The 22,616-nt window shown below is 44.0% G+C and overlaps 1 pseudogene; it reads left to right on the forward strand.

The window, feature by feature from the left end:
• Positions 1-7,233: 7,233 nt before the first annotated feature.
• Positions 7,234-22,616, forward strand: part of LOC123101483 (protein CHROMATIN REMODELING 35-like) — a 73,905-nt pseudogene continuing 58,522 nt past the window's right edge.

The following is a 22,616-nucleotide window of genomic DNA, read 5'->3' on the forward strand; positions in this document are numbered from 1 at the left end:
AAGTACTTACGGCAGTTGTCAACCCTTGTTGATTGTTTCATTGTTTGTTTGCATAACTTTCCTGCTCTTACCGAGCTAGAGTTTACATGCTAGAATCTGCATGCAGAATAGAGAATACATCCCTTTGCTGTATTATTTTCTGCCATGTTTCACTTCCAGTAGGTTGCGTGTTTACTATTGTTTATATATCACACATCTTGCAAATATAAGTGTAGCATTTATTCGTTTCATATCCAGCATCTGCCAGATAACTTTTACCTGAATATTGAGATAAGTGCCTCGTATTGCTACTACTATTTTTCCTTTTTTTTAGTATTTTTCTGCATCCACTTTGTTCCCTAGATGATTGGTTTCAGACTTTCTACAGTTAGCATAATCCCTTTATTTTGTTTGTGTCTCACTATCCAAAATATGTCAGTGTTATAGCACGAAATTGACACTTGTTTGGTTGTGGGATTGAAATAAACAATGACGCTTCTTTTTGCAGGTTATTTGTTTGACATGCATGACCAATACTCAGTCAAATTGGACCTCCAGTTCCTTCCTGGTCCGTCCAAGGTAAACTGATGTCTCGTGCTAGGCAATAAATCTTGTGGGTCTCAGTTTCTTATATATCAATCTGAAACCATCAATTTGCAAATTCTTCCTTGCTTATGTTACCTCATGGGTGAGAATGGACAACTTGATTGTTTCTCAGGCTTTACCTGATACACTATGATGGAGCCTATATTAGAACTGGAATTGGTTTTTTTTGAAGTAATTTTTTGTATGAGATGCTCTAGTTTGTCATTTTGTACCGTAACTTATCATGTATCTGCGTGGCCCATACAATATAGTTATGAGCAACTGAAGGTTTCATATCACCAATGTTTTACAAAAGTAAAAGGTTTCTGTTTGGTGGGCATATTACGTCAATATAGTTTTACTGTGGATTACACAAGGGCCATGACATGGCATGTGCCTGGTGGTTTTAAGCTGCTTATCTTGAAGATAAGCAAAGTTCTGTTCGGTCCAATGATGTTTTCTGTTTTTGGGTTACTCAGGCTAGATCGATTGTGTTCGGTTCATAATCACTTAGTCACCTAGCCCACCTGTCATGCTCTTTTAGCTAAATTGCCACAATTGTGTCCATCACACTTTGGCCAACCAGGTAACCATATGCCATGACTCTTGATCCATGTTCCTTTGTGTGTGGGTGCCACACGGGGTTGGGATGGTAGGATTCCTTGCGGTTTCAGGCGAGGCTCGCGTTGGCAGGGGAGGGATGCGCGGAACTGCCCGCCAGGCATCCTAATTTCCTGTGGATGCTTGGGTATTGTGAAGATCTTTTTGGTTGTGTTGTGCCGTACGGTGTCCTAATCGGTAGCGGGTGTGTGTACCCGCCGCCCGTGGCAGATAGTAGGGGTATCTCCGTCCAACCATGCCGCCGGCGAGGAAGGAGGAAACGGCAAGGAGTCATTTTTTTAGAATGGGGCATGGGAGGATTCGAGCGGAGGAGGAAGATGGCAAGATGATGAGCCTTAATGGTGATGGTGTTTGAGGTTGGTAGTGGTCCTCTTAATTGTGTTTGATGTACATTATGGAGGCCCAGTTGGGACAGCCCACTGAGACACTGCTGTCTGACGGGCGGGCGCACACAGAGGGCCCCTCTAGGAGACGGAGAGGGAGATGGCGGCGGCAGCGGCAAGTGCGGCGTGGTATCGTATTCGCGTTCAGCGGTGGCAAGAGCACGCCGCGTAGGAGGATGGTTGGGAGGCAGAGCGACAGGCAGCGTCGTGGCGCGTGGCCGCACCCGCACCATGGGTGAAGCAGCAGCCGCTAGGGTGCTGAGGCAAGCCGCAATTGTCCCTTAGTTTTTGTATACTTCTCTTGTCAGCTGTCACCGTAATTGTCAATAGAAATTGCCAATTGTGGTTGCTAATCCCGCAGGTTAGCACAGTAGGCCGAAAAACGTTGTTTCAGCCGCTTTGGCTCTTCTCCTAAGAAAATGGTGCAACTTTCCATGTTTATTCTAAAAAGAACAAAAGTTGGAGATACAAGCTCTGTAAAATTATTCTCAGATGGTGCGACACTGCGACTGCTCCGTACAAATGTGCAACTCAAGCAGAAATGTTGGGTGTTTGTTAGTTCAGAGGAAATTAGTTGGCCATGACCCTAAAAACAGGAACTTATTTGCCCATCAATTTGACCTTGCAAAGTTTTTCAAATTTATCCATGAATTTGAATTGAATTGGATTAGATTGCATGACATAGTAGTTAAATGGATGTTTGGTTTGTCTACACAAAGACCGGTATGTTTGATTCATGTCATTGCCATATCATGCTTACATTTCCCCTATCAGTTTACCATTGTGATTATACTTGAGTATTTTCCTTGGCATTTATGGCAACGTCCCTCAATGTATCCATGAAATGCTTGTTTTATTTGCATGCACTGTAATATGTTTTTGGGAGTCTATTTCTGCTCAAATACGGTTCCTCTATGCATAGGATACAATGCTTATAATATATAGCGGTTTAGCTACTAACTCATTACACTGGTGTGTGGTTTCGTAGATTCACACGGCAATCATTTTGTACAACTACTCTGGCCATGAGTAATGTTAATGTAACACATAATGGATCTTTCCATTTTATGGCTTCTCCTTACGTTATCAACCCCAATCTCTCGAATCCTTGGCGCTTAATAGAAAAATCACTGTGCTAGTCAATGTAGGTTATGAGGAATGGCCTGACATGATTGAGCCTACCCAGTCTTATCTTGTGTAACTTCACAGTTGAAGTAGTAATAATTGCAGCAGGTTTTGGATGTTCACCTAGTTTCTTGACCTCAATTCTTTGTGCAATCCTCTGGTTGACTCTTACATAAGTACTTACGGCAGTTGTCAACCCTTGTTGATTGTTTTATTGTTTGTTTGCATAACTTTCCTGCTCTTACCGAGCTAGAGTTTACATGCTAGAATCTGCATGCAGAATAGAGAATACATCCCTTTGCTGTATTATTTTCTGCCATGTTTCACTTCCAGTAGGTTGCGTGTTTACTATTGTTTATATATCACACATCTTGCAAATATAAGTGTAGCATTTATTCGTTTCATATCCAGCATCTACCAGATAACTTTTACCTGAATATTGAGATAAGTGCCTCGTATTGCTACTACATTTTTTCCTTTTTTAGTATTTTTGTGCATCCACTTTGTTCCCTAGATGATTGGTTTCAGACTTTCTAGAGTTAGCATAATCCCTTTATTTTGTTTGTGTCTCACTATCCAAAATATGTCAGTGTTATAGCACGAAATTGACACTTGTTTGGTTGTGGGGTTGAAATAAACAATGACGCTTCTTTTTGCAGGTTATTTGTTTGACATGCATGACTGATACTCTGTCAAATTGGACCTCCAGTTCCTTCCTGGTCCATCCAAGGTAAACTGATGTCTCGTGCTAGGCAATAAATCTTGTGGGTCTCAGTTTCTTATATATCAATCTGAAACCATCAATTTGCAAATTCTTCCTTGCTTATGTTACCTCATGGGTGAGAATGGACAACTTGATTGTTTCTCAGGCTTTACCTGATACACTATGATGGAGCCTATATTAGAACTGGAATTGGTTTTTTTGAAGTTAAATGTTGTATGAGATGCTCTAGTTTGTCATTTTGTACCGTAACTTATCATGTATCTGTGTGGCCCATACAATACAATTATGAGCAACTGAAGGTTTCATGTCACCAATGTTTTACAAAAGTAAAAGGTTTCTGTTTGGTGGGCATATTACGTCAATATAGTTATACTATGGATTACACAAGGGCCATGACATGACATGTGCCTGGTGGTCTTTAAGCTGCTTATCTTGAAGATAAGCAAAGTTCTGTTTGGTCCAATGATGTTTTCTGTTGTTGGGTTACTCAGGCAAGATCGATAGTGTTCGGTTCATAATCACTTAGTCACCTAGACCACCTGTCGTGCTCTTTTAGCTAAATTGCCACAATTGTGTCCATCGCACTTTGGCCAACCAAGTAACCATATGCCATGACTCTTGATCCTTGTTCCTTTGTGTGTGGGCGCCGCACGGGGTTGGGGTGGTAGGATTCCTTATGGTTTCGGGCGAGGCTCGCGTTGGTAGGGGAGGGATGCGCGGAACTGCCCGCCAGGCGTCCTGATTTCCGGTGGATGCTTGGGTATTGTGAAGATCTTTTTGGTTGTGTTGTGCCGTACGGTGTCCTAATCGGTGGCGGGTGTGTGTACCCGCCGCCCGTGGCAGATAGTAGTTGTCTCTCCGTCCAACCGCGCCGCCGGCGAGGAAGGAGGAAACGACATGGAGTCATTTTGTTAGAATGGGGCATGGGAGGATTCGAGCGGAGGAGGAAGATGGCAAGATGATGAACCTTAATGGTGATGGTGTTTGAGGTTGGTAGTGGTCCTCTTAATTGTGTTTGATGTACATTATGGAGGCCCAGTTAGGACAGCCCACTAAGACACTGCTGTCTGACAGGCGGGTGCACACAGAGGGCCCCTCTAGGAGACGGAGAGGGAGATGGCGGCGGCAGCGGCAGGTGCGGCGTGGTATCGTATTCGCGGTCAGCGGTGGCAAGAGCACACCGCGTAGGAGGATGGTTGGGAGGCGGAGCGACAGGTAGCGTCGTGGCGCATGGCCGCACCCGCACCATGGGTGAAGCAGCAGTCGCTAGGGTGCTGAGGCAAGCCGCAATCGTCCCTTAGTTTCTGTATACTTCTCTTGTCAGCTGTCACCGTAATTGTCAATAGAAATTGCCAATTGTGGTTGCTAATCCCGCAGGTTAGCACAGTAGGCCGAAAAACGTTGTTTCAGCCGCTTTGGCTCTTGTCCTAAGAAAATGATGCAACTTTCCATGTTTATTCTAAAAAGAACAAAAGTTGGAGATACTAGCTCTGTAAAATTATTCTCAGATGGTGCGACACTACGGCTGCTCCGTACAAATGTGCAACTCAAGCAGAAATGTTGGGTGTGCGTTAGTTTAGAGGAAATTATTTGGCCATGACCCTAAAAACAGGAACCTATTTGCCCATCAATTTGACCTTGCAAAGTTTTTCAAATTTATCCATGAATTTGAATTGAATTGGATTAGATTGCATGACATAGTAGTTAAATGGATGTTTGGTTTGTCTACACAAAGACCAGTATGTTTGATTCATGTCATTGCCATATCATCCTTACATTTCCCCTGTCAGTTTACCATTGTGATTATATTTGAGTATTTTCCTTGGCATTTATGGCAACGTCCCTCAATGTATCCATGAAATGCTTGTTTTATTTGCGTGCACTGTAATATGTTTTTGGGAGTCTATTTCTGCTCAGATACGGTTCCTCTATGCATAGGATACAATGCTTATAATATATAGCTGTTTAGCTGCTAACTAATCACACTGGTGTGTGGTTCACAGATTCACACGGCAATCATTTTGTACAACTACTCTGGCCATGAGTAATGTTAATGTAACAGATAATGGATCTTTCCATTTTATGGCTTCTCCTTATGTTTTCAACCCCAATCTCTCGAATCCTTGGCGCTTAATAGAAAAATCACTATGCTAGTCAATGTAGGTTGTGAGGAATGGCCAGACATGATCGAGCCTACCTAGTCTTATCTTGTGTAACTTCACAGTTGAAGTAGTAATAATTGCAGCAGGTTTTGGATGTTCACCTAGTTTCTTGACCTCGATTCTTTGTGCAATCCTCTGGTTGACTCTTACATAAGTACTTACGGCAGTTGTCAACCCTTGTTGATTGTTTCATTGTTTGTTTGCATAACTTTCCTGCTCTTACCGAGCTAGAGTTTACATGCTAGAATCTGCATGCAGAATAGAGAATACATCCCTTTGCTGTATTATTTCCTGCCATGTTTCACTTCTAGTAGGTTGCGTGTTTACTATTGTTTATATATCACACATCTTGCAAATATAAGTGTAGCATTTATTCATTTCATATCCAGCATCTGCCAGATAACTTTTACCTGAATATTGAGATAAGTGCCTCGTATTGCTACTACTATTTTTCCAAAAGTGGAAGCACCGCTTCTTTAGGTGTAGTGTTTCCATGCATAAAAGATTAAAAAAACTAGATAAATATTGGTAGGATGTTTTTGCACAAATTTGACCATGTGATATTGTGATACGATTCTAACTTCTGCCTGGTCTAACTCCTGTGTGTACGGTGAGGAGTGCAGATCAGCTGCCTTTTGTAATTTTGTATGCTAATGGGAAACCATAAGATGAAGGTCCTTGTGTTTCGCTGAGGTATGTGCATTAATCTTGACTTCCTGACTTTGGTTTGTGCTTGTTTGCTGCTCATTTCTCTGCCTATGTAGATTAATTGTTTGTTTTGTTCCTTGATATTCATATAAAAGTGTAAGGGACAAGTAATGGATGTAGTAGTTTAGCATAGATAAATGGAATCGTATCAGATTTTGTTGATGCTTATGTTAGTAGTTAATACAATAGATTTTTTTATGCTTATGGTTGTAGCTTATGCAATTGTATGTTTGTTGGCTTTGTGTACGCCTGGCTTTCTGTTATTTTCTACAAAAAACATAGGGCTACAGTAGCGGTATAGCCCTATCTTCAAATATTTTTTGTGGGAAGCTTAATAGTCAATTCTATGGTTGTTTTCTAGCTTAACAGGGATATTTGAGATATTGTTTTGTAGACTAATACATGTTTGGATTTGTAGATTATTGTTTCCTGCTTCTTCTCGAAAAGTGGAAGCACCACTTTTTTTAGATGCATTGTTGCCATGCATTATAAAAATGACAGTTATGCGAGGATAAACAATGGTAGGATGTGGTTCATGCAGTTTGTGCTCAAACATTTTTTGTTTTTGAAATGGAATAGTTTGTGCAAAAATTTGATCAATAAGATGGTCTGTTCAACCAACAGTTGGATGTTTTGCCTTTTTGTGAGAATTTATAGTCTACTTAGCTATCTCTACCATGTTGTGCTTTTAGTATAAATAGATAGATAGATGATGTGGCCTGGCAATATTGCACAGGACATGGGTTTAGTAACAAATATGGAACTTTGTCTTATCATTATTTTCAATGTTTTTCATGGCATTCATGGAATTTAAATGTATCATTGGAATTGAGTTTACCTCATGTCAGGCATCAAGGTCAAGATCATATTTCTGTGAAATGCGGTGAAAGGATTCTGATGATATTGTCGTTGGTGATGTTAAGAGTTGCGGAAGAATTCATTGCGTTAGACATTGCTATTCATCCAAGACATGAAAAGCAAATGAGACCACATCAGTTGGCAGGTTTCCACTTTCTGGGTGTTTCATGTGTATTGTTCTTTTCTATGCTGGACACGGTCATAGGTGTTATTGTGGTGATATATTTCCTGCTAGTACATTGTTGTTTGCATGCTTGTATATTTGTAGGCATTGAAGCAACTTTGCTCTTTGAAATGCTAGTGTGAATATAGTTTGCCCAGTTGAAGTATTTCCACTGCCCTGCACACTCACATCACCTTTGTGTTTTTCTTTTCTTTAGAGACTCCTTTTCTGGGTATTTTGTGCATGATTAGAAGCAAAGAACAGTATTTGAATTTGGACTGAATTTACTGTAGGTGATATTTCTAGTGTATCTCTAGTAGCTACTAGCTTCATGTATAAAGTTTCATTACTACTTTAATTGGATTGTACCAGGTGAAATACAGAGCTAATAAGGATACCTAGTAAACCTAGGAGAAAGAATTGATGAATAAGGTGCCTATTTGTTCATCAATTACTATGCTTGTGTTAAACAATTAGTGGGTTGACTACTACATAATGCCCACTGCATTTTATGATCATTATAGTTCTCCTCATGTAACTGTCTGTGCTTCATAGTTGTGATTGCCATGTACGTATCCCACATTTTTCTTGTCCACCTTGCATGGGGCTTATATGCAACATTAGCAGAAGTGCTACTTCCATTGCTGGTGCTAATTTATTTCTTCTCTCTTATATGATAATAACTAATTAGTCATCTATTTCCGTAGGCATGTATTACCGCAGAAAAAGAAAGCCTTCCGACCCCATCAATAATCTTTCACTTACTGCAAATACGATTTGCAGTTGGGGATGTGGCAGTGTTACCGAGGAGTGGGATAGCTTGTATGCTCAAAAGGTCCAATTGTTCACTTTCCTTTCTACTCTGCCCGAGCCCGCTCTGAGTTATGGGCCGAGTGTTGAAACTAATATGGACAATTCTATCGAGCAAAGAGAACAGAAAAAGAGTGACATAATAGTTCTTGATTGGGATGATGATGATGAAAGCACAGGAGCACACAAACAACTGACGCCTGAGAAAAATAAACAGCTGATACCATCAGAACAGGCTGGTGCTCTCATGAGAGTGGTAATCGAAGGAATTGATGAAGTAAATGAGATAATGCATGATAGAGACAAAAACAGTCTTTTTCGGATAGAGACCAAAACTGTCAAATTGTTCCATATAGTCCAAGTGCAACTTTAATGAATCAGTATCCTTCAGCCAGCTATCAACCATCAGCAGTTCTGTTTGAGAGAGTTATATTGCAGAACATATCCATGATCTGGCTGTATGTGCTTTTCACTTGCAATTTTTTACTGAGTTATATTGTTGATTTTGTTCTACATGTTTGTAATGACAAACTAGTAGCATCAACTTTGCACTACCTCATTAGTATCTCTGAAGGGCACTGCGAAACTGTTATCTTTGTTTTCAATTTTTTAATGTTCATCCATAATTATTTGACGCATCTTAGTTAACAAGTACCCCTTTCTCTTGTACTAAAAATAATGGAGTATAATTGTTTGATATTTGCTGAATCTGTTCCAATTCAAAGCTGAAATTTTCATCTTCCAGCCGTAACTCTTCCTGCTCAATGTATGTTGCTACCCATAAGGAGAAAATGGCAGAAACACAAGTTTCCCCTCCACTTCCTAAGGAGAGAAAAAACAATAAGTTGATCCAAGCTCCTAAGTAGATGGGGATGTTGAAATTGTGCCAAGAAAAGAAAAAGAAAAAATGAAGCAAATCCAGCAGTATTTGATTTGCCCTCAAAACCTTACAATCCTCTGGGGTAAGACGAACCTATGGAGGAAGATGAGCCTATGGGGGAAGATGAGCCTATGGAGGAAGAACATATAAAAGAGAAGGAAAGTGATGGTCTTGAAGATTTTTGGAATGAGCACTCAGTGACACTTGAAAGCTCTAAGGTACAAATTATAATCACAGACTTATGACTTTTTTTGCTTTAGCATTTTGAAACATATCATTTTGTAATTTTATGGTTGTGCTTATGATCCCATGCTCTGTCTGCAAATTTATTCAACTTGTAAAGTTTGAGAATAGATGAGCTCAACTTAATAAGAGAAATCTGTAAACTTTATCTTCAGTAAATTGTTTATTTGGATTTATGTTGTTTGCCGTAATGATTTAGTTATATTTATTGGCCAGCTCGACACACTTGAAGAGGCAGCCAATGAGAAAGAGGTGAACAACGTCTGCAATCATGAAATACAAATTCATGAAGATCTGGGCCATGTATGCCGTATGATTGTGAGAAGGCCTGACACAATCATTGATTATCAGTGGAGAAAGGTATGTTATTTGTTTAAGATATGTGATGATGCTTCTATAACTCTGAGGCCGTTTAGCAACATATGTAGTTTTATTTTTTCACAAGTTCTTAGCGAATATCCTTTTTAGCAACAAGCAAAGTGGCCCACAAGCATGTGTGGTATTCCCATTTGGTGTGCTGAAACTGCTTTGAAATACATTTTTTATTTTTTATTATACTATTACGTTGTTTGAACACAATCTGTTTTTATAAGAGCCAAGTGCCTAAAGGGGCACAATATGCCAATCATACCTGAGAATTGACACATTTGCTCATCCTATCTGACAAAATTGACACATTTGCTCATGTCGCAGAGCCTGACGCTAGACCTCGTGGGTTGTTATTTGGTTATTCCTGTATTTCGAGCATGAAGAAACTTTTCTAGTATAGCACATGTAGTTGTTATTTTCTGATATTCGGTATCTACTGTCATGCATTATAATTTTTTAGAAATGTCATGATGGCATAATATAAACTTTGGAATGAATTGAAGTTTAGATGTATGACTGGAACAATCAATTGACATTATGTTTACCTCATGTCCGGCATCAAGGTCAAGATCATATTACTCTGAAAAGCGTTCAAAGGATTCTGATGATATTGTCACTGGTGATGTTAGAATCACTAAAGAACTGAATGCGTTAGACATTGTTATTCATCTAAAACATGAAAAGCAAATGAGACCACATCAGTTGGTAGGTTTCCACTTTCTGGTTAAGAATTTAGTCTCTGACAAACCACGAGGTTGCATTCTAGCTCATGCCCCTGGTTCGGGGAAGACATTTATTCTGGTTAGTTTTATTCAGAGCTTCTTGGCAAAGTATCCCTCTGGAAGGCCTCTCGTTGTACTCCCTAAGGGCATATTAGGTACATGGAAATAGAAATTTCAACGGTGGCAAGTGGAGGACATACCACTGTATGATTTGTGTTCTGTCAAGGGTAATTCCTTAATGCTTGGCAAACCAATAGGAGTATCCTCTTGGTTGGATACACCCAGTTCTCTTGGATCATTAACAGTGATGGGTGTGTCACCATCGCAGCTGCATGCTGGGACATGTTTCTTATGGTGCCTAACCTACTTATAATCACTGCACAGAGTACATACTCCACGTAATTGGTACTTACACTTTTCTAGAATCACGTCGCAAAAGTGTTCAACATCTTGAACCTTTTGTGCCCAAAATTTCTCAAGATAGTAGCATATATCCTATTGTTGATAACGAATCAAGTATCAATATCAGGTCGCAGGATTTGAAAAGGGGTCACTAATAAATTCACTAAGATAGTAGAAGAGGCCCTACTACATGATGATAATTAAACAAGAAAAGCACATGTCATTAGAAGTCTCAGAGAACTAACAAAAGGCGTGCTTCACTACTAGAAGGGTGATATCTTGGATGAACTACCTGACCTAGTAGACTTCAGTGTCAGAAATCGTTCATAAGTTGGAAGACTATAAGAAGTAAAAAAAACGCAGTAGGAACTGCCCTGTACATGCATCCATGTCTGTCAGAAATATTAGAAGTTGATGCTGCAGATAGGGCTTTCAGCTTGATAGATGTCACTCACTACTGGAATTTTCATGTACAGCGGGTGTAATGCTCTGTGCCGAGTGCTAAAATACGGATACTCGGAAAAGTTGTGTAATGCTCTGTGCCGAGTGCTAAAATACGGATACTCGGCAAAGCAAACTTTGCCGAGTGTCACTCTCGGCAAACCGACCAGCTTCACGGCAAACTGCCATCTTTGCCGTCATTGCCTCACGACAAAGAGGCACCGCACGGCAAAACCTGTAGACGCTGAGAGCCGCTCACGGCAAAGAGGAGCCACGTGGCATGGCCGTCCGTAACAGACGGCTCCGTCAGTTACTGCATCCTTTACCGAGAGCTGCAGTACAACACTCGACAAAGCATATGCAACATCCTATTTTCTTTTTGTGTGTGTGTTCTTTCTAACTGACATGTGGTCCCACTGGTCACATTTATCAGTAAAAGTTTTAAATAACTTCCTAAATATTCTTGAAAAAAAATGATGATATCTTTGCCGAGAGCTGCTCTCGGCAATCCTCCGGACCAGTAGGACGGCGTGGCCCACATGGGAGCTGACAGTTTACATAGCTTTCCCGAGAGCTTGTCTCAGCAATGTCGTCTTCCTTTCCGAGAGCAGCTCTCAGAAAAGTTGTGGCACAATAGTAGGTCTCCCAGACGACCATGTTTTCGAGAGGGGCTCTCGGTAATATGTAGTTTTTCGAGTGTTGCTCTCGGAAATCTTTCCCATCTATTCTGATGTTTAAGCTATTTATTTTCTGATCCCTGCAGATAAAAACAACTACTTGGAAGAAGGATCATATATAGGCATAATTTGATCTATTCCACACATATATAGGCATAATTTGATCATATATAGGCATAATTTGATCTAGTCCACACATATATAGGCATAATTAGGGATAGTCCACATATTGTCACACACAAGTCGAATGTATTATCCTAATAGACGTCACACACAAGTCGCAAATTCATACATATTGTCACTGCTTGCAAAACACGTGCATGTCACAATAGAAGTACACTTGTTCATATATAGATCATCTTGAGGAGGAGAGGCCATCGAGTTAACATTCCGGAGGAGGAGGAGGGGCATCACTTGCACTGCTTTGAGATTGCATAAGAACCTATAAGAGTAGAGTCACGTGAGAGCGGTTCGTCCCTATGTAATGAATCTTCTACTCTAGTTTAGATAATGTTCTACCTGCAGTTGATCCTCAAGCAGCTTCAACCTCTTGTTCGTGTCTTCCCGTTCCTTTTCTCCGGACTCCTGCTCAGCCTGCCGCCTTTGCTCCTCTTCAACAGCCTGCTGCGCCATTAAATCATGTAACATGGCATTAGGCTCATATAGGTTGGAATGGTGCTATTTCGAGGCATGGCCATAAATGAAAGATTAGGATGCTAACCTTGAGACGCGATATCTCATGTGATGCGGCGGTTGGGCGACTCCGTATGGACGGAGTTGAGCTGGTGCTCGACGCGCGTATCTCGTGCAGCTTGCGATGCGAGGAGGTGGCGATCGCCCCATTGCAAAGGAGGTGGCAGCCATGACCCTTCCCCTTGCCAGCAATGATGAGGAGTTCAGGATCAAGGGGCTTGGACGTAGGTTCGGCTTCCTGCCCGTGCACCTCCTGGAAGACCTCTTTGAAGGTCCCCCACTTCTCCTCCACCGACTCGCAGCAGAACTCGGCGCCATCCTTCCCCTTGTGGCCTTCTTTCCAGGTTTCCAGGATGTGGACCGGGCGACCAACCTTCGCCTCCTGCAAAATTAACCATCAAATTTAATGAACCAAGATGCACCATGCGAAAAAGTTAACATCTTAATCCACATACCATGTGTTACTTGAGAGCGGTTAGGTTCCGGCTTCCCTGGACATGAGCCGGGCCTGTCATTTTGGCTCGATCATTTCCCTTCTCACATGTTGCGCCTGCCATGCTGGGTCGCACCACAAGTCAACCAGGGCCTCCCAACAATCGTCCTTCATCCAGGGTTACATCACCTAGTCAGACAAAAACAAATAATTGAGGAACAAGAGGGGTGAATCAAAGTACTAGCAACCGATGTAGTCACTTACCACTGACAGGTATTCTTCTCGCGACAGGTTGGTCTGGCAAGCAGTCTTCCTTGTCATCTTCTCTCCCTTCTCGTCGAGCGGCCGACACTGCATCACGGCTTTGTACCGCAGCGTGTGCTTGAGGTCAGAGAGTATCTTTCGGGCATATTTCACGATGCCTTTGATTGCCTTCTGCTGCTCACCGTCCACGCAAGCAAATGTTTCCTACAAGAAAGCATATGGCATCTTCTCACCATCCACGCAAGCACGGATTTGGATATGAAAAAATGCAGTGATTGGAGCGAAGATAGTTACAAAAAAGCATTGATGACCCGAGTGGCCATGGTAACATCGTGCTCATCATTGTTGTGTACGTAATGCTCCCAGGTTAAACCTGGCGACGGCGGATCGTCATCACCCGCCTTGGACAATCCAGGGAAGTGCTTCCTCAAGAGGGAGCCAATGACGTGGTTCGGTGGGCGTGCCCCCTTAGGTTGTGTCGGGATAAATTCCCACTGACTACATGATATAAAAGACAACCATATGTGAGTGTCAAAGCTGTGGCATCCAAAATATGATGCAAATGAAATGCTTTCTTACCCTCTCCTATCGGGCAAATGACACGACGGTTGCTGGCAGTAGTTGGTTTCGGGACCTTCCCCGGACCACGCCCGAATTTCTTCCTCTTGGAAGTGTTGCTCAAGGTATACCCCGAGCCGTACGAGGCCTCCATGTCGCCCGACTCGGTAGCGAGCGGATCTGGTGCATCTAAGTCCACTCCGACATCGCCATACGATGATGACGATGCCTCGGTTGTGGCCTGATGGGAGGTGGACGACTCGGTCGTACCAGTCGGGACTCTCCGGTACTTACTACCAGTGCTCCCATCATAATCTGAAAAACAAAAAATATATAGTGAATATTAACCATACCACTTGTCCAAAATACGTGAAAAATTGACTGAAAAGAGTACATAGGCAACAGGAGCATATTATCATGCACTAGACAATATGAACTATTCAAATATATGAAAAAATAGGCGGAAAACTATACATTACAATAGCTGAAAAACATACATAAGCAACATGAGCATATTATCATGCACTGGACAATATCAACTCCTTAGTAACATGAAAAATAGGCTGAAAACTGTACATTACAGTAGTATACAGCAGCATATTATGATGAACTTGACCCACAATATCAGGTTTGGTTGTTTTGTAGCCAGTTTTGCCATGGTATTAAATTCCCCATCAAGATGGTGCCTACTTGCAATTACTAGCCCCTAGTGGCAGTGGCGGAGCGTGACAAGCATCCAAGAGGGGGTCATTTTCAAAATGAAAGCAAAAAAACATGTGCAACTCACAACATGTTGTGCAACTCAAACATCGTAGTGGAGCACCTAAAACTACCTAGAACTAGATCAACATGGAACTAGTGGAGCACCTAAAAATACCCTATGAACTGAATTACTAGCCCCTAGTGGAGCACCTATGAACTGAATTTTCCCAATTCTCATCTTCTTCAGCAAAATTTGCATATGGGTGTACACACCTGAGGGCATCTCCAGCTGCCGCGCTACCGGAGGAGCTCTGCTGCGGTGGCCGTCGTTGGGTCGCATCGAAGAGCCGCCACGTTGGCCACCGACCATGAAGCACCATGGCGGCGCCAGTTGGGGGCGGTGGACGCAATTGGGGGCGATGGAGGAGGGGTGGCGGTGGCGGCAGCGGTGGCGATTTCGGCGTCGGCGGTGGCGGTGGCGCAGGGAACAGAGAGGAGGGGAATGAAGATACAAAAGAAAGGGGAAAAGTTAAAATCTAGGTTAGACCGAGAGCACCTCTCGGAAAAGGTGGCCATTATCGAGAGCCGAGAATCGACCCTCGTTACCACTACTCTAATTTTTTTTCCTTCTCTTTTTGTTTTTGTTTTGCACTATCTTTTTTGTATCTCATATTTCATATGCTTTTACGACCAAAGTTTGGAAATTCCATGACTTTTGATGATTTTTTCGATAAAAGACTTTTGATGCACTCATATATATATATATATGCTTTTTGGATTAGATTTGTTCAAAACTCAACTTTAAAGAGTGTAAAGTAAAAAACATGATAAGAAGCAGTTGTTGACCATGGCCTACCCCCTCTCTCGGTGCCGGTCAACTTTCTAGACCAGCACCGAGAGAGAACTTTAAAGAGTGTGAAGTAAAAAACATGAGAAGAGGAAGTTGTTGACTGTGGCCTACACCCTCTCTCGGTGCCGGCCAACTTCCTAGAACGACACCGAGAGAGAACTTTAAAGAGTGTAAATTAAAAAACATGAGAAGAAGCAGTTGTTGACCGTGGCCTACCCACTCTCTCGGTGCCGGTCAACTTCCTAGACCGGCACCGAGAGAGAACTTTAAAGAGTGTAAAGTAATAAACATGAGACGAAGCAGTTGTTGATCGTGTCCTACCCCCTCTCTCGGTGCCGGTCAACTTCCTAGACCGCCGAGGCCACCGGATAGCCCATGCATATACATGCGGTGGCCTCCTTTGAGAGCACAAGAAGTTTCGAGGCCAATGGAGCAACAGGACCCACACTTCCTGCACAAACCGGACACATTCCCTCTCGATACTAATAGACTATCTCGAAGAAGGGGCCTTGACTTGGTCTGTCATCTCGCGATGACATGCACTAACACGAAGAAGCATTTATTCACCGTGGACTACACCCTCTCGGTGCCGAACAATGCCCTAGACCGCCGGGGCCACCGGATGGGTGCTCGATATAGAGACCGCCCGAGGGGGCGAGGACACCCCTACATGCGTGTGGCCCATGCATATGCATGTAGGGGTGGTGTGCTATTTGAATAAGCAACGCACATCCTTGACGTGACACGTCCTCACAAACCACACACACGGGCAGGAACATCGAGGACCGGCTACGTCCGTCCCCGAGACAGAATCTTCGGTGGGTGATCCCGTGACAAAACGAGCCTAGACTTGGTCTGTCATCTCGCGATGACATGCACTTACATGGAGAAGCAGTTATTCACCATGGACTACACCCTCTCGGTGCCGAATAACACCCTAGACCGCCAGGGCCACCGGTTGGGTGCTCGATATGGAGACCGCCTGAGGGGGGAGGGCACCCCTACATGCGTGTGGCCCATGCATATGCATGCAGGGGTAGTGTGCTATTTGAATAAGCAACACACGTCCTTGATGTGGCACGTGCCTCACAAACCACACACACGGGCGGGAACGTCGAGGACCGGCTGCGTTCGTCCCCGAAACAGAGTCTTCGGTGGGTGATCCCATGACAGAATGGGCATAGACTTGGTCTGTCATCTCGCGATGACATGCACTAACAAGAATAAGAAGTTATTCCCCATGGCCTACCCCCTCTAGGTGCCGAACAACGCCCTAGACCGTCGGGGCCACCAGAGGGGTGCCGATCTCTAGAACCGGCCGAGGCCTATCTGAAGAAGAAAACACAAGACGATAATTATGATGTGCTAAGGTTGTTTGCCAAGCATGGAAGACAACAACAAAAAAGTATAATACATATTATCGAGAATGCACAAGAAGGAAAGAGATCTAGGTTAGATGCTTTACCGAGAGCGCCTCTCGAAAAAGGTGGCCATTGCCGAGAGCCAAGAATCGACCCTCGGTAACCACTGCTCTAATTTTTCCCCTTCTCTTTTTGTTTTTGTTTTGCACTATCTTTTTTGTATCTCATATTTCATATGCTTTTACGACCAAAGTTTGGAAATTCCATGACTTTTGATGAATTTTTTCGATGAAAGACTTTTGATGCACTCATAGATATATATATGCTTTTTGGGTTAGATTTGTTCAAAACCCAACTTTAAAGAGTGTAAAGTAAAAACATGAGAAGAAGTAGTTGTTGACCGTGGTCTACCCCCACTCTCGGTGCCGGCCAACTTCCTAGACCGGCACCGAGAGAGAACTTTAAAGAGTGTAAAGTAATAAACATGAGAAGAAGCAGTTGTTGACCGTGGCCTACCCCATCTCTCGGTGCCGGTCAACTTCCTAGACCACCGAGGCCACCGGATAGCCCATGCATATACGTGCGATGGCCTCATTTGAGAGCACAAGAAGTTTTGAGGCCAACGGAGCAACAGGACCCGCACTTCCTGCACAAACCGGACACATTCCCTCTCGATACCCATAGACTATCTCAAAGAACGGGCCTAGACTTGGTCTGTCATCTCGTGATGACATGAACTAACACAGAGAAGCCGTTATTCACCGTGGATGACACCCTCTCGGTGTCGAACAATGCCCTAGATCGCTGGGGCCACTGGATGGGTGCTCGATATAGAGACCGCCCGAGGGGGGAGGGCACCCCTACATGCGTGTGGCCCATGCATATGCATGCAGGGGTGGTGTGCTATTTGAATAAGCAACGCACGTCCTTGACATGACACATGCCTCACAAACCACACACACAGGTGGGAACGTTGAGGACCGGTTGTGTCCGTCCCCGAGACAGAATCTTCGGTGGGTGATCCCATGACAAAACGAGCCTAGACTTGGTCTGTCATCTCGCAATGACATGCACTAACACGGAGAAGCAGTTATTCACCATGGACTACACCCTCTTGGTGCCGAATAACGCCCTAGACCGCCGGGGCCACCGGATGGGTGCTCGATATGGAGACCGCCCGAGGGGGGGGGAGGGCACCCCTACATGCGTCTGTGTTGAGGCATATATCTCTTGATGTGGTTTTGGTGATTGATGGCAATGTGTTTGTGGACTAATCATGTGATTTGAGCATTTTAGAGACTCATCCTTGGCACGAGACGATTTCTTCCCCTCGGAGTGTCATTCAAGATGTTGTAGCTCTTTTGTTTCTTTCTCGGTGGACTAGTTGCATAGAGGGCACCGTACTATAAAGAGGGGGTCCGCCTTGGTATTTCTTGGGTGGAATCAACACGTACACATCCGCTTCTCACCCTCCGAGCCCTTCCGCTTCTATGGAGAGATCTTCTCTCTTCTTGTGGGTTTTGTCTGGGTCCCAGCAGTAGTACCGTGGTACCCAGCGGTAGTACCACTGAGGGGTCACAAGCGGCAGTACCTCTCCGCAGTGGTAGTACCGCCGGTGACTCCGCAGTAGTACTACCGCTGGCTTGCCAGGTCCCCACCGTGTTGATTCGAGGGGTCTTTTTGTGTGTCGAATTGTGCGGTACCTCGCTGCGGCAGTAGTGCGACAGTACCGCTCATTAGCGGTAGTACCGCCCTTCCTCCGCGGCAGTACCGCCCGGTTCCCTCTTTCCCTTTACCCTTCGTTCTGCGCGGCAGTACCGTCGAAGGGAGCGGTAGTACCGCTTAACCCAGTGGCAGTACCGCTATCTCCCGCGGTAGTACCGCCCTCTGCGGGGCTGTTTAGTGAGGCAACAGTTGGATTGTTGCCCCCACTATAAAAGGGGGTCCCCTTCTTCCCCGTTGACTCACCTCTTCCCCCTTAAGCTCCATTAATGCTCCAAGCTCCATTTTCGCCCGATCTATCTCTCTAGCCAATCAAACTTGTTGATTTGCTCGGGAGTGGTTGAGAAGGGCCTGATCTACACTTCCACCAAGAGATTTTCGATTCCCCCACCTATCCCTAGCGGATCTTGTTACTCTTGGGTGTTTGAGCACCCAAGACGGTTGAGGTCACCACGGAACCATAGTCCATTGTGGTGAAGCTTCATGGTATTGTTGGGATCCTCCGATTAAGTTGTGGAGATTGCCCCAACCTTGTTTGTAAAGGTCCGGTTGCCGCCTTCAAGGGCACCAATAGTGGAATCACGGCATCTCGCATTGTGTGAGGGCGTGAGGAGAATACGGTGGCCCTAGTGGCTTCTTGGGGAGCATTGTGCCTCCACACCACTCTAACAGAGACGTACTTCCCCTCAAAAGGAAGGAACTTCGGTAACACATCCTCGTCTTCATTGGATCCACTCTTGGTTATCTCTTACCTTTACTTGTGCAAGCTCATTAGTGTTACTTCTCTCGCTTGTTTGTTTGTTTGTTTGTTATTGTTGCATCATATAGGTTGCTCACCTAGTTGCACATCTAGACAACCTACTTTGATGCAAAGTTTAATTCGGTAAAGAAAAGTTAAAAATTGTTAGTTGCCTATTCACCCCCCTCTAGTCAACCATATCGATCCTTTCATTTGGTATCAGAGCTTCGTCTCTTTACTAAGGACTTTGCCATCCGAAGAGTATGGTTGATACCATAGATGGTGTGGAGGAACACTCTGGTGTGAATCCGATCTCATCTACGAGCGATGGGGGAACCTCAGTCTCTCGTGGAGTTCAATGTGGCCTTGGAGACATTGAAAACCTCCATGACAACCGAGGTTGAAAGCATGTTTACTAAATTCATTGAAGGGCTTAAACTATCCACCGCACCGTTGAAAGTGGGTGTTCCCACTGACAAGGTGACGGATGCTATCTCCGACAAGGGGGAAGCTAGTAGTGAAAAGGCTCCTTCTTCTACTGGTAAAAATGGCATCGACATCTTTGCTCATGTGGAACCACCACTTGTTTATGGTGGACCGGTTCCTTCCACTCATTTGAATCATGCCAGTCCTCCCCCTAAGATTGTGAAAAATTAGGACTTTGATTCTTGGTTTATTGCTTTAAGCGTCATTTAAATCATGTGAACACTAATCTTTGGAGAATCATTGAAGAAGGTTTCCATCCGTATGATCCAAGCAACTTCACTCCTCGAGAAGCCGCGGATAATCAATTCAATGAGAATGCTCTCTTCATCATTCAAGATGCAATTCCACCCGAAGATCTACCTCACCTTCGACCCTTCGCCTTGGCCAAAGATGCATGGCTTTGTGTTGTCTCTCTCTACCAGGGAAGCACAAGCATTCAATGCTCCAACTATGAAGTAGTGCAAGAAAGAAGATGAAGAACCTCGTGAGCTTTATCGGAGAGTAACCAAGCTCGCGGTCTCACTCCGAGATCACGGGAGCAAGGACACAGATGACAATTGGATCAAGCGCAAATTCCTCAAGGCAATGATGCCTTACCACAAGGCCATGTCCTTCGTCATTCGTCAAAGGCCGGACTTCCACACATTGACCTCAAGTGAAGTGTGGATGAGTTTGTGGCGATGAACATCTTGGACAAGACCGCCGACAATGCGGTGCTTCGTTCTCAAAGGGCAAAGAAGCCCAACCTTGCATTGAAGGCCAAGGTTTGTGTTGAAGAAGAAGAAGAGGAAGAAGAGGAAAGCAACCCCGAAGATATAAAGTATGTCTATCATGAAGACATGTCACTTGCTTCAAGGCAATTTTGGAGTAAGAAACTCAAGGCCAAACTTCAATAAGAACAACTCAAGTGGCACGAAGAGCAAGCAACGTGTAAGGACTTGCTACAATTGTGGCAATGTGAGTCATTTTGTTGCGGAGTGCCCGTATGAGAAGAGGGAAGACAATGGTGGCAAGCTCATTCGAAAGGACAAATCCAAGTCTTTCCCCAACAAGAGCAACTTCATCAAGAAAACCCCTCACAACGCTTTGGTGGTTCAAGAAGAGTACCATGATGATGATGATGATGAAGATGGTGAGTCGGTTGCCATGGCCTCCATTGCCATTGCAAAAACTCCACGACTATCTCCCTTCGACTCACCCAATGAGAACATCACCGCCAAGTGCCTCATGGCTAAAGCCACCAACAAGGTAACTCCCAACATCAAAACTACCATCATTAATAATCCTTCCTTGACGGATTGCATTGATGAATGTGAGGGATCTAATATGGAGGAAAATGAGTTTGGGTCCTTTATGGGTAAACTCAAGGGTAAATCTAAGAAGCATTTTGTTGCTCTCTTGGAACAACTTGGTGAAGCCAATGACGTGATCGAGTCTCATGAAGATACCATCTCCAAGATGGAGGGGCATAGTTGTGACTATGCCGATGAGATTTTGGATCTTTCCAATGCTCTTGAGGAAGAGCATGGTCTTCGTTTGGCTCTTGAGGAGTCACACAACGATGATCATGTTAAGTTAAAGAAAGATTTTGATCATGCTCTCGTGGTTTCTCGTGTGCTAAACTCCGAGAAGGCCAAACTTGGGGTTGATCTTGCTAGACTCAAAGAGGAGTTTGATCTACTTGACAAGCCTCACAAGGTCTTGAAGGGTGCTCATGCTAGCCTCAAAGAGTCTCATGATCAAGTCCAAGTAAAGCTAACCAAGCAGAAAGCCACCTTTCCTCGTATGATGTTAATTGATAATGCAAATGCTAGTAACCTGTGTTGTGAGCATGTGCATCTTGTTGAGGAGAACGCTAAGCAAAAGGTGCAACTTGAGAAAGGTCTTGTGTCTTGCATACAAGGCGAGAAGAGCCTCAATGACCTCTTGACCAACCAAAAGGGAGTTGTGGCCAAGGAAGGGATTGGGTACGTGTCCAAGTCCAAGAAGGAGAAGAAGAATGACAAGGACAAACGACCTCCTCCTCTCAAGCAAACCTTTGTGAGGGAGGGTGAGGGTGCTACTAAGGAGAAGGAGAAAAACTCCATGAAGGGTAGTGATGCCAAGAAGGGAAACACTCCCCTTACCAACAAGGCCGGCGACTTTAACCCTTCTTATGTGTTGTGCCGCGCTAGAGATGGGCATGTTTATGCCAAATTTGTTGGTTCTCCTTATGAGTACATTGAATGGTCTATTTGGGTTCCTAAGAACCTTGTTACTAACATCAAAGGACCCATTACAAAATGGGTACCTAAAACCAAGCATTGATCTCTTGTAGGTGTTTGCTTCCGGTGGGGGATCATGGTTGCTCCATAGTGGAGCTACTAATCATATGACCGGAAGCAATGACTTGGTGGTGGACGTGCAAAAGATTCCATCCATTCCCACCAATGTTGAGTGGGGTGATGCCTCGTCTTCTAAGGTATTGGGACTCGGCAAAGTTGTCATTTCTCATGATCTTACGATCGAGAAGGTCATGCTTGTTGAGTCCCTTGCATACAATTTACTTTCCATTCGTCAACTAGAACTCATGGGCTTTGCCACTTTCTTTGATATTGATTCCGTGGCCCTCTTGTGGAGCAAGACTCTTAAAGTAGCCTCTGTTGGGCATGTCGAGAATGATCTCTATGTGATTAACTTTTCAAAGCGACCCACTAAGACCGCGACATGCCGAATGGCTAAAGTTGACGTGGTAGGGCTTTGGCATTGCTGTTTAGCCCACGTCAATATGAGATCTTTGCAAAGTATTCTCAAGGGGGACCATGTCCGTGGACTAACAAATGTTAGTTTTGCCAAAGATCGTGCTTGCAGTGCTTGCATTGAAGGAAATCTACATGAGAAGGCTCACCCTCCCACGACTATCATCTACTCGAAGAGGCCTTTGGAGCTCCTTCACTTGGATCTCTTTGGACCTCCA

This window comes from Triticum aestivum, chromosome 5A, assembly GCF_018294505.1.
Source record: "Triticum aestivum cultivar Chinese Spring chromosome 5A, IWGSC CS RefSeq v2.1, whole genome shotgun sequence".
In the NCBI taxonomy this organism is placed as follows: domain Eukaryota; kingdom Viridiplantae; phylum Streptophyta; class Magnoliopsida; order Poales; family Poaceae; genus Triticum; species Triticum aestivum.